We start from the raw sequence: 8,001 nt of genomic DNA on the forward strand, positions 1-8,001 counted from the left end.
TCTGGTTCATCATAATGAGAAACCTTTATTAATCTTTGCATGACACAGGTAAGGATAGTCTGGTATAACCTTCACTGTGCAAAAACACAATGAGTTCAGTCTTTTAAAGCAATTCACTTTTCATTGAAATAAGTCCAAATAAAGCTCAGAGGAGTCACTTGAGAATTTCTCTAAGCTTACCATCTGCCCACAAAGAGGGAAAATCCTCCCTGTTTAAGTTCATTTTAAAGCTGGGCTCTGTTGCCTGGCACCTGCAGAAATGTGGAAGAGATGAGGAAATAAAGTACGTGTTATAATGTTATTTGGAAAGCATAGATCCCTCTTTATCTAGAGATGTCTCATCTGAACAGAACCTAGGATGTCTTCTCCTGATGAGGATAGAAATCTAATCCTTTGTTGTAATCATTCTTTTCCTGGGCATAAGGATGAGTGATAACCTTTATCAAGAAGTACAAAGGCAGTTATTAAAACTAAGAAAGACTTTTCTCTTAGCAAGTTCTTAGCATGACATACAATGGTCTGTTTCCAACCTCACCAGTTCTGAAAATGTAAGGACACTTAGACTTTCAGGGGAGGTTGGGAATTTCTGCTGATCTCTTTCTCCTGCTAGTCCCATGAACCCCCCTGAAATTTTTGTTCCTGGTGTTCATGTAGACACTTAGGAACACCATAGGGGTGTTTAGAGTAGAAGAGAGACTTGGAAGAAACCACCACCACATCTACCGAATACTTAAGTGCACCTAAGTCTTTGGGCTGTATGACTGGATATAGCCTATTAGATCCAAAATCACTTCAATGGTAAACTCATTTGAGGCAGAATTAGCTTAGTAATGCTTTGTTTAGTTTTACTAGTTCTATATATAGGTTCAAATTAAAATGAATTAATTCCCTTTTTTATTTATATAGATATTTCTATTTTGAAATATTTGACTACTCAAAGCATTGCTTTTCATTTACAAAATATTAAATGGCTTGGACCCATCTTATAGCAGAGGCTATATCCATAATGGCCTGCTAAATTCCTTCTGATCCAGGAGCTCTTCCATCTTTCAAAAGAGGGGCATTCTCAAGATAGACAATTGTCCATTCTCTTCATAGGAAGAAAGGTGCAAAGCAATGATACCAATGGAAATTTATAATCCACTAATATTTATAGTATGTATGTTTTCTTCCAGAGTCTCTCAGTAGAAGGGAGAAAGTGGATTATTTGACAAGGCTATTCTTCCAATCAAACTCCCCTGGGGTATTTGATTTAAAATACTGAAAGAATATGCTCCTGCCATTCACTCTCATAATGACATTGCAGTGATGCTGTACTCAGTACTCAGAGCCATTATTTTACTTGCTTACTTACCCTTGGCATTGCTTACTGCACATTGACACAACAGTTGCAGAGAGACTTGGTGGTCACATGCAGAAATGAAAGAAGAGGCAAATGGCCAAACCAAATAAGCTATTTCAGAGATAGACTTGATAGTAGCAAATTCTGCATCTATGAGTGTGACCTTTCCACATGGGAGCACAGTGCCTGCCCAGCAAGGGATGTGCATAGGACTCGAAAGAGCCCTATCTCCCCACCAGCATGTACTTGAACTGATGGCAATTTTGTTGGAGTAGTGGGCTATCTTGGGTTATGAATGACAACTGCCCAGACACAAAAATAGCATGTCCATTTAGTGTACATTTCATGGAAGAGACTATTCTTCTGAAGTGACTTTTGCTGCACTTGCTCATGAGTACCAGTCAGCTGTTTCATTTTGTATAGCCTACATGAGTTTGGTTTGGTTTCCACCTGTATATTAGCAAATAAAGCAAATAATTTAAGAATGTTATAAGAATCAACTGTTCTGTTTTTCAAAGAGAACCAGATCCAAGTAATGCTGCACAATTGTCCTCCAAAGAATAATTAGAGCTTCAAAAACAAACCATGCTTTTTAATATAAGCAATAATTCATTGAATGGATGGGTTTTGATAGTGGTTTAGGGAAGAAAAGGAACTGGCCTTTCTGAGATTCTTCTATGAGATTTCAACAGTAAGAGTAATTGGATATTAACAATAGCAGACTAGGAGGAAATCACACATTATTATTTGTCATGGATGAAAGGGAGATCAGATAAGAGACAATGCTTTCACTACTGAAGGTGGCATTGGAAATGTAAGGAGGAATTCTGTGCTTACTTATAATTAATGTGTGTTCCATTAAACCTCTCTGAACAGGGCAGAAATCAAGGTATGATCAAATCCCATGTCGTACACTGTGACTGTAATCCTACACTCATCTGAGGATAAATTCAAGTGAGTAGCCATATTGGTCTGAAGCAGCAGAACAAAATTTGAGTCCTATGGCATCTTTAAGAGGAGCACAGAATAAATCTTTGTTGGTCTTCAAGGTGCTACTAGACAAAGTCTGCTGAAGATGGCATGGTTAGCATAATAAACTCCTCCCTCCTCTCCACCAAATGATCCCATTGGTAGTATACATATTAGGTCTTCAGTGGTCCTATCTTTTAAGTGAGGGAAATTCTCAGGGATCAACAACTGGATTGAGCATCCATGTGCTCAAGTTATTATCATGTGCTCAAGTTACTTACTAGGAGTGCATGGGTAACTGATCTGAATGTGTGATGGAGAACAGCTAGATAGAACTTACCAATTTCCTATCCATGCCTCCACTCATGACACTCTGCCCACCCATTGATATATACTCCACTTTTCCTTGTGGTTCAAAGTGGCTTATAAAATTAAAAACATTTCCACTGTAAAACAGCAAACCCTAAATGCCTTCGTCTCTGGCCCTTTAAAAGACACCTGCCATTTAAACTGCTCAAAAGCCTTGGCAAACAAGCAAGGCCTTGCAGTATCTCCAAGATCTTCAGGGAGTTCATTCTATTGAACAGGAGCCACAATAGAAAAAGCCCAGGCTTTGGTTGATGCCATAAAGATGGTGGGATACCCAACCAATGGTTGCCCAAGCTCTGTATTTGGCACACAGAAGATGGTTGTTCAGGTATTTTGCTTAGGCTGCATATGCATGATCAGTACAGGGTATAAAGTAAAGTGATTGACATAAATTTATATAAACAATTAAGATTTTGAGAAGGTTGTGCTCGCTTTGGCAGCACATATACTAAAATTGGAACGATACAGAGAAGATTAGCATGGCCCCTGTGCAAGGATGACACACAAATTCGTGAAGCATTCTATATTAAAAAAAGAAAAGAAAAAAAAAGATTTTGAGAAGGTTATAATTACATTGCAGTTGTCTGGCAACCAATTGCTATGCACTTAATGGAGATCCACATGTGGACTCTTGAATCACTGTCCAGATAGGAAAATCAAAGAATTCTCCCTCCCCCAATTTTGAGATTGGGTATATTGAAGCAAAAAAATAGCAGTAATTCCCAATATTACCAAATCTGTCATTTAATCTCCTCAAAAACCTTGGCAAACAAGCAGATCTTGTGGTACCACCTGAAGATCTCCAAGGAAGGATATCTTGAGAAAATATTCAGAAGATATTTGAGGAAGCCAAATTATTTTGGTTTGGGGGCATTTAAAGGGACCACGATTTCTTTAACTGCCTCAGAGTTCACTCCGAGCCACACAACCACCTGGCCTGGCCAGGAAGTTGTGTGGTTTGGAGTGATCTGACACCATGGCAGTTAAAAGGGTCGATCACTTTAATTGCCTTGGAGAACCCAGCTAATTCAAATCTGTGCAACTTGCCAGCTTGGAGAGGGGAAGGCATTTGCTATCCCCAGCTGTGTACAGGTGGTACAGAACTATTAGCTCCATTAACCCCAGGCATTCCTGAGTGGCAAGTAACAGGAGCCTTCCTCACCTGACTCTGAAGATTTCTGCTGCCCCGGGCTCCTTTAAAAGTCCAGGCCGCAGAATCTGACAGGCTCAGCATGGGACTGGGAAATATTTCCACCCCTCCACTCAGTTCTAAAGGCTTTTACTGCCTGGAGGTTCTTTAAACCTACCAGCACAAGAAGTCATCTGTCAGCTCTTCAATGGTTTGGGAAGGATCTTCCAACCTTTTGCTGACCCAACAAGGAGAACTGCTGGAGGGATGTGATGAACCACCACTTCCACCCTCCGCAGAAACTGTCTGCCAGCTCTGCAATGGGCTGGGAACAATTGGGGCAACTTCTCGTGGAGGGGGGTTTAAATCTCTGGCCATCAGAAGCTTTTCCAGGCTTTGTGTGAGGCTGGGAGAAATCTCTCAGTCACATACAGACCGGAGAGGATAGGCTTGAACCACAGGAGCTGAACCCAAGCTGGTCTGTATAGCTGACTATCCCCAAGTAAAAGGCCCCCCGCCTAACCTGTATTTGGCTGAGAAATGCCAAAAAATATACCAGAAAGGTGTTTTCTAGGTAGTTTTTCCCCAGGAAAACTGAGCTGAATGCAGAGCCCTAATTACAACAGCACACATGATTACAGCATGATTACAATAGTAGACATACGTTCTAGTGTACAAAATCTATATTAATTTTAATTCTATTTTATGTGTAATACGATTGTACAATTTGGTGAGAGTGGTTTGTAGTGTTAATGTTTTACTGGCTTTATTATATGCATGACTTGTCGGCCATGCAGAAGATAGATTAATTGATTTAAAACAAAAACACTATTCAGTGATGTGTGGCTCATCTTTTAACCCAAGTCTATTTAAAGGAAGAAGAAAAAAAGTAGAAATGTCCCATTTCTCAAATCATAATCATCTCCATATTTTAATTTTCTTTAGGAAGATCAAAATAGATCTAAAAGGTACTGTTTATGGGTTGAAGTGTTGTTTCAAAGTACATCTATGGTGTTAACAAATAAGTTAATAGAAGCCCTATGATGTGTGAGATTTCTGGATGAGGTGCTGTTTCTGACATTTTATAGACATTCTGCAAATGAAAATTTCATCCTCTCTTGTCTCTATTAGAACCCAGAAGCCTTGCCCATGTTTAAAACCTTGTTTTGTGTGTGTGTGTGTGTGTGCGCGTGTGTGGCTAGACTGAAATGAGCTGAGCATTAAAAAAAATGACCAGCTGTTTAGATTACCACTCAAATCCTCTCATGAATTTTTAAAGGTAGGGATTTTCCAGGAACCAACATCAAATGAAGGATCAAATGCCTTCTATTACAGAATAAGAATGTGTTGTTTAAAATCCCCAGAAATTACAGTCTTTGAAAACCATCTGGACCCACATGGTCTGCGGAAGAGGAGGAAAACAAAGGAAGGCCTGATTAATTTCAACACAGGGTAAAGAGACTAGTAATTAAAGGCAGTTTTATTTAAGTTCACATTGTTTCTGCTTGAAACCTTTCAGCATTGTGCCACGGTTTCTGACTGTTCAGATGCAGAGTTTCCCATTTTAGAACTTCCATGGCTATTTTCCTAACAACAGTGAATTCTTGTTGTTATGACACTGATTTATTACAGGCAGATAATTTCTGATTAATGCTGAAGTTAGTTTAATCATTTCCTTAATTAAGAATATTTTCCTATTTTTAAGAGACAGAATGGGAAGAGAAATGCTCATATTGTTTCTTCATCCTTGAAAAGTGCATTTTTTTATATTCAGAAAGACAGTGAAAACCAGGATTTTGTGTGTGTGTGTGGGGGGGGGGGGTTAAATTAAAAGGATCAGCATAAAATTAATAGATGCCACTATCTGAAAAGCACATACTCTAAAGTCCCATTGAGTCTGACACCCCTTCTGAAGATAGAAGCTCTCCAAGAAGCATTAGCCAGCTGCCTGAAAACAGTGGAGAGATGGCTCAAGCACAGTTGTTTGAAGCTTCAGTCATTGAACCTTCAAAGATGGAAGTTCTGTGGCTGGGTAAGCATGTCTACCCACCCTGGGTGGGGTTCAGCTCTTAACGGTTCACTCTGCCAAGAACCTGGGCATGATTCTGGATGCTTCCCTCACAATGGAAGCCGAGGTCACAAAGGTAGCACGGCTGGCATTTTAACATCTCTGCCAAGGCAAGCTAGTAGCTCCCTACCTGGCCCCGGAACACCTAGCCACAGTGATCCCTGTGACGGTCACCTTCATCCTGGGAGTGATGCCATAGCACTTGTTTGAACATTCTACAGAGTTTTTGAATAAGAACATTCAAATATCCCAACCATGTGGACTGCCCAGGTGTCTTAATTTCATGGGAAAGAACAACACTATCAGTTCTTTCTTAAATGACTGGGCCCTCTCTGTTGGCCAACCAATTTCCATCCTCTGATCAAATACGTATCAGTGGGCAACAGCCACAATAACCTGACTGCCTTCTTCCATAAATGGTCAAATGGCAATCCTTACTATAAATACAAATAAACATTCACATGGTCACTTTGCCACATGGTTGTCATGGTGAAACTGTTTGACACTGAAAGCCAAACAACAAGTGATGCAAGCACGTGTCCATCCTGTAGCCACCACCATTTTAGAAGCATTGTAGTCCTTTAAAAATTGCCATGAGGCCCCAATCCAGATCAGGCATGCAGTGACCCAGGGGGCTGTTGCCCCCCCCCACACACACACACTTTTACAGGAGCAGAAACATTTGGAAAGGCACATTGGGGACAAGGTTGTTCAGGCTGTGGATCTGTGGCTACTGTCATTTGTACTTTGACCCTCAGTTACAGTGCAATAGTACACATTCTACATGATTGCTAAGGTAAAATGCCTGCTAAGTTAGTGCCTGCAAAGGTAAATTGTCACTGGGCCTGGCCTAAAACAACACGACTCCCTCCATTTTCTAGGGAATGTTTGAAAAAAAAGGAAGTAGAATTGTTTTTCTGTTGAGGGAGATGGAGGAGGAAGTAGAAGAGAACTGCGTCCATCTATTTCTTAGTGAGACTTGCAAATCACTATTACTAAATCACTTAACCCCATTGACTATTGTGAAAGCACCGTTTGTGTCTTTCTCTGGAGTGTCGTAATGATAGGCTTTGTGCAGCAAAGCGTTATGCTGAACAACAGGGAATGGAAGAAGCAGGATGAACATAGTAGAAAAGAAAGGATAAGCCTCTATTTTGGTGCAAAATATAAAAGTGTAGAAAGGAATGTTTGATTAAAAGGGGCTACAAGCTGCCCCTTTCTAGGCAGCAGAATCTGACTCCCCTGCTCAAGATACCCTTTAAGACATATATGAGTTGTGGAGAAGTTTGTATTTTCTGTGACTCTTCTGCTGGATGTTTTCTCTAGATAAACGAAGATGTTAAGCCTCCAGGGCTATCTGGCTGGCTGCATCCACAAGCACTAAATACTCTCTAAAAACAATTCAATGCACATTTTAGCCATTTTGTATTTTTCAAATTACATAAGAAGGGAGAAAGAAAATATATTTCGCCTGAAAGCTTCTTATCTCTGCCAGTTGGGATGCAATTGCTCCCATGCACACAGATGGCTCTTTCATGCAGAGAGTTACTGAAAAGATGGATAGATTTGTATTTCAATACAACAGGCGACCCAAGTGTTGCTAAACTGCACAAAAGGAGAGTGTGCCTAAGAAAGTGGCCATTTGCAATGCTGCACTGAGGCAATAGCACTTATCTGAACGATTTATGACAGAGCTTTAACTAGCCTGGTTGCTCATATGCTGGGCAGGGTTCTGGCCATGATACCCAGTGGGGTGGGGCACTGAAGGGAGTACTGAAGGATTCCGTAAGAGAGAATAATTGATGGTAGGGGTAGACTTTCCACACCTGTTAAATATAGCATCATGCCAGTTGAATGTAGGCGTTATATCAGGGGTAGTCAAACAGCGGCTCTCCAGATGTCCATGGACTACAATTCCCATGAGCCCCTGCCAGCGAATGCTGGCAGGGGCTCATGGGACTTGTAGTCCACGGGCATCTGGAGGGTCACAGTTTGACTACCCCTGCATTATATTCTGGCTACTCTGTATGACGTTGCCCACATCCAGCATCTGGCCAGCTGATTGGTCGCTACATCCTCCATTTTAAAGTGCTTCTTTGAGAATTGTTATGCAATTCCCACCCT

General features: G+C 40.8%; 1 non-coding gene across 1 annotated transcript; it reads left to right on the top strand.

The window, feature by feature from the left end:
- The first annotated feature begins 3,104 nt into the window (after positions 1–3,104).
- LOC143821171 (U6 spliceosomal RNA) lies at positions 3,105–3,211 on the top strand. Its single transcript, XR_013225713.1, has one exon. It is a non-coding gene; the product is annotated as a U6 spliceosomal RNA (small nuclear RNA).
- The last annotated feature ends 4,790 nt before the right edge of the window (positions 3,212–8,001 follow it).

This window comes from Paroedura picta, chromosome 11, assembly GCF_049243985.1.
Source record: "Paroedura picta isolate Pp20150507F chromosome 11, Ppicta_v3.0, whole genome shotgun sequence".
Taxonomy (NCBI): domain Eukaryota; kingdom Metazoa; phylum Chordata; class Lepidosauria; order Squamata; family Gekkonidae; genus Paroedura; species Paroedura picta.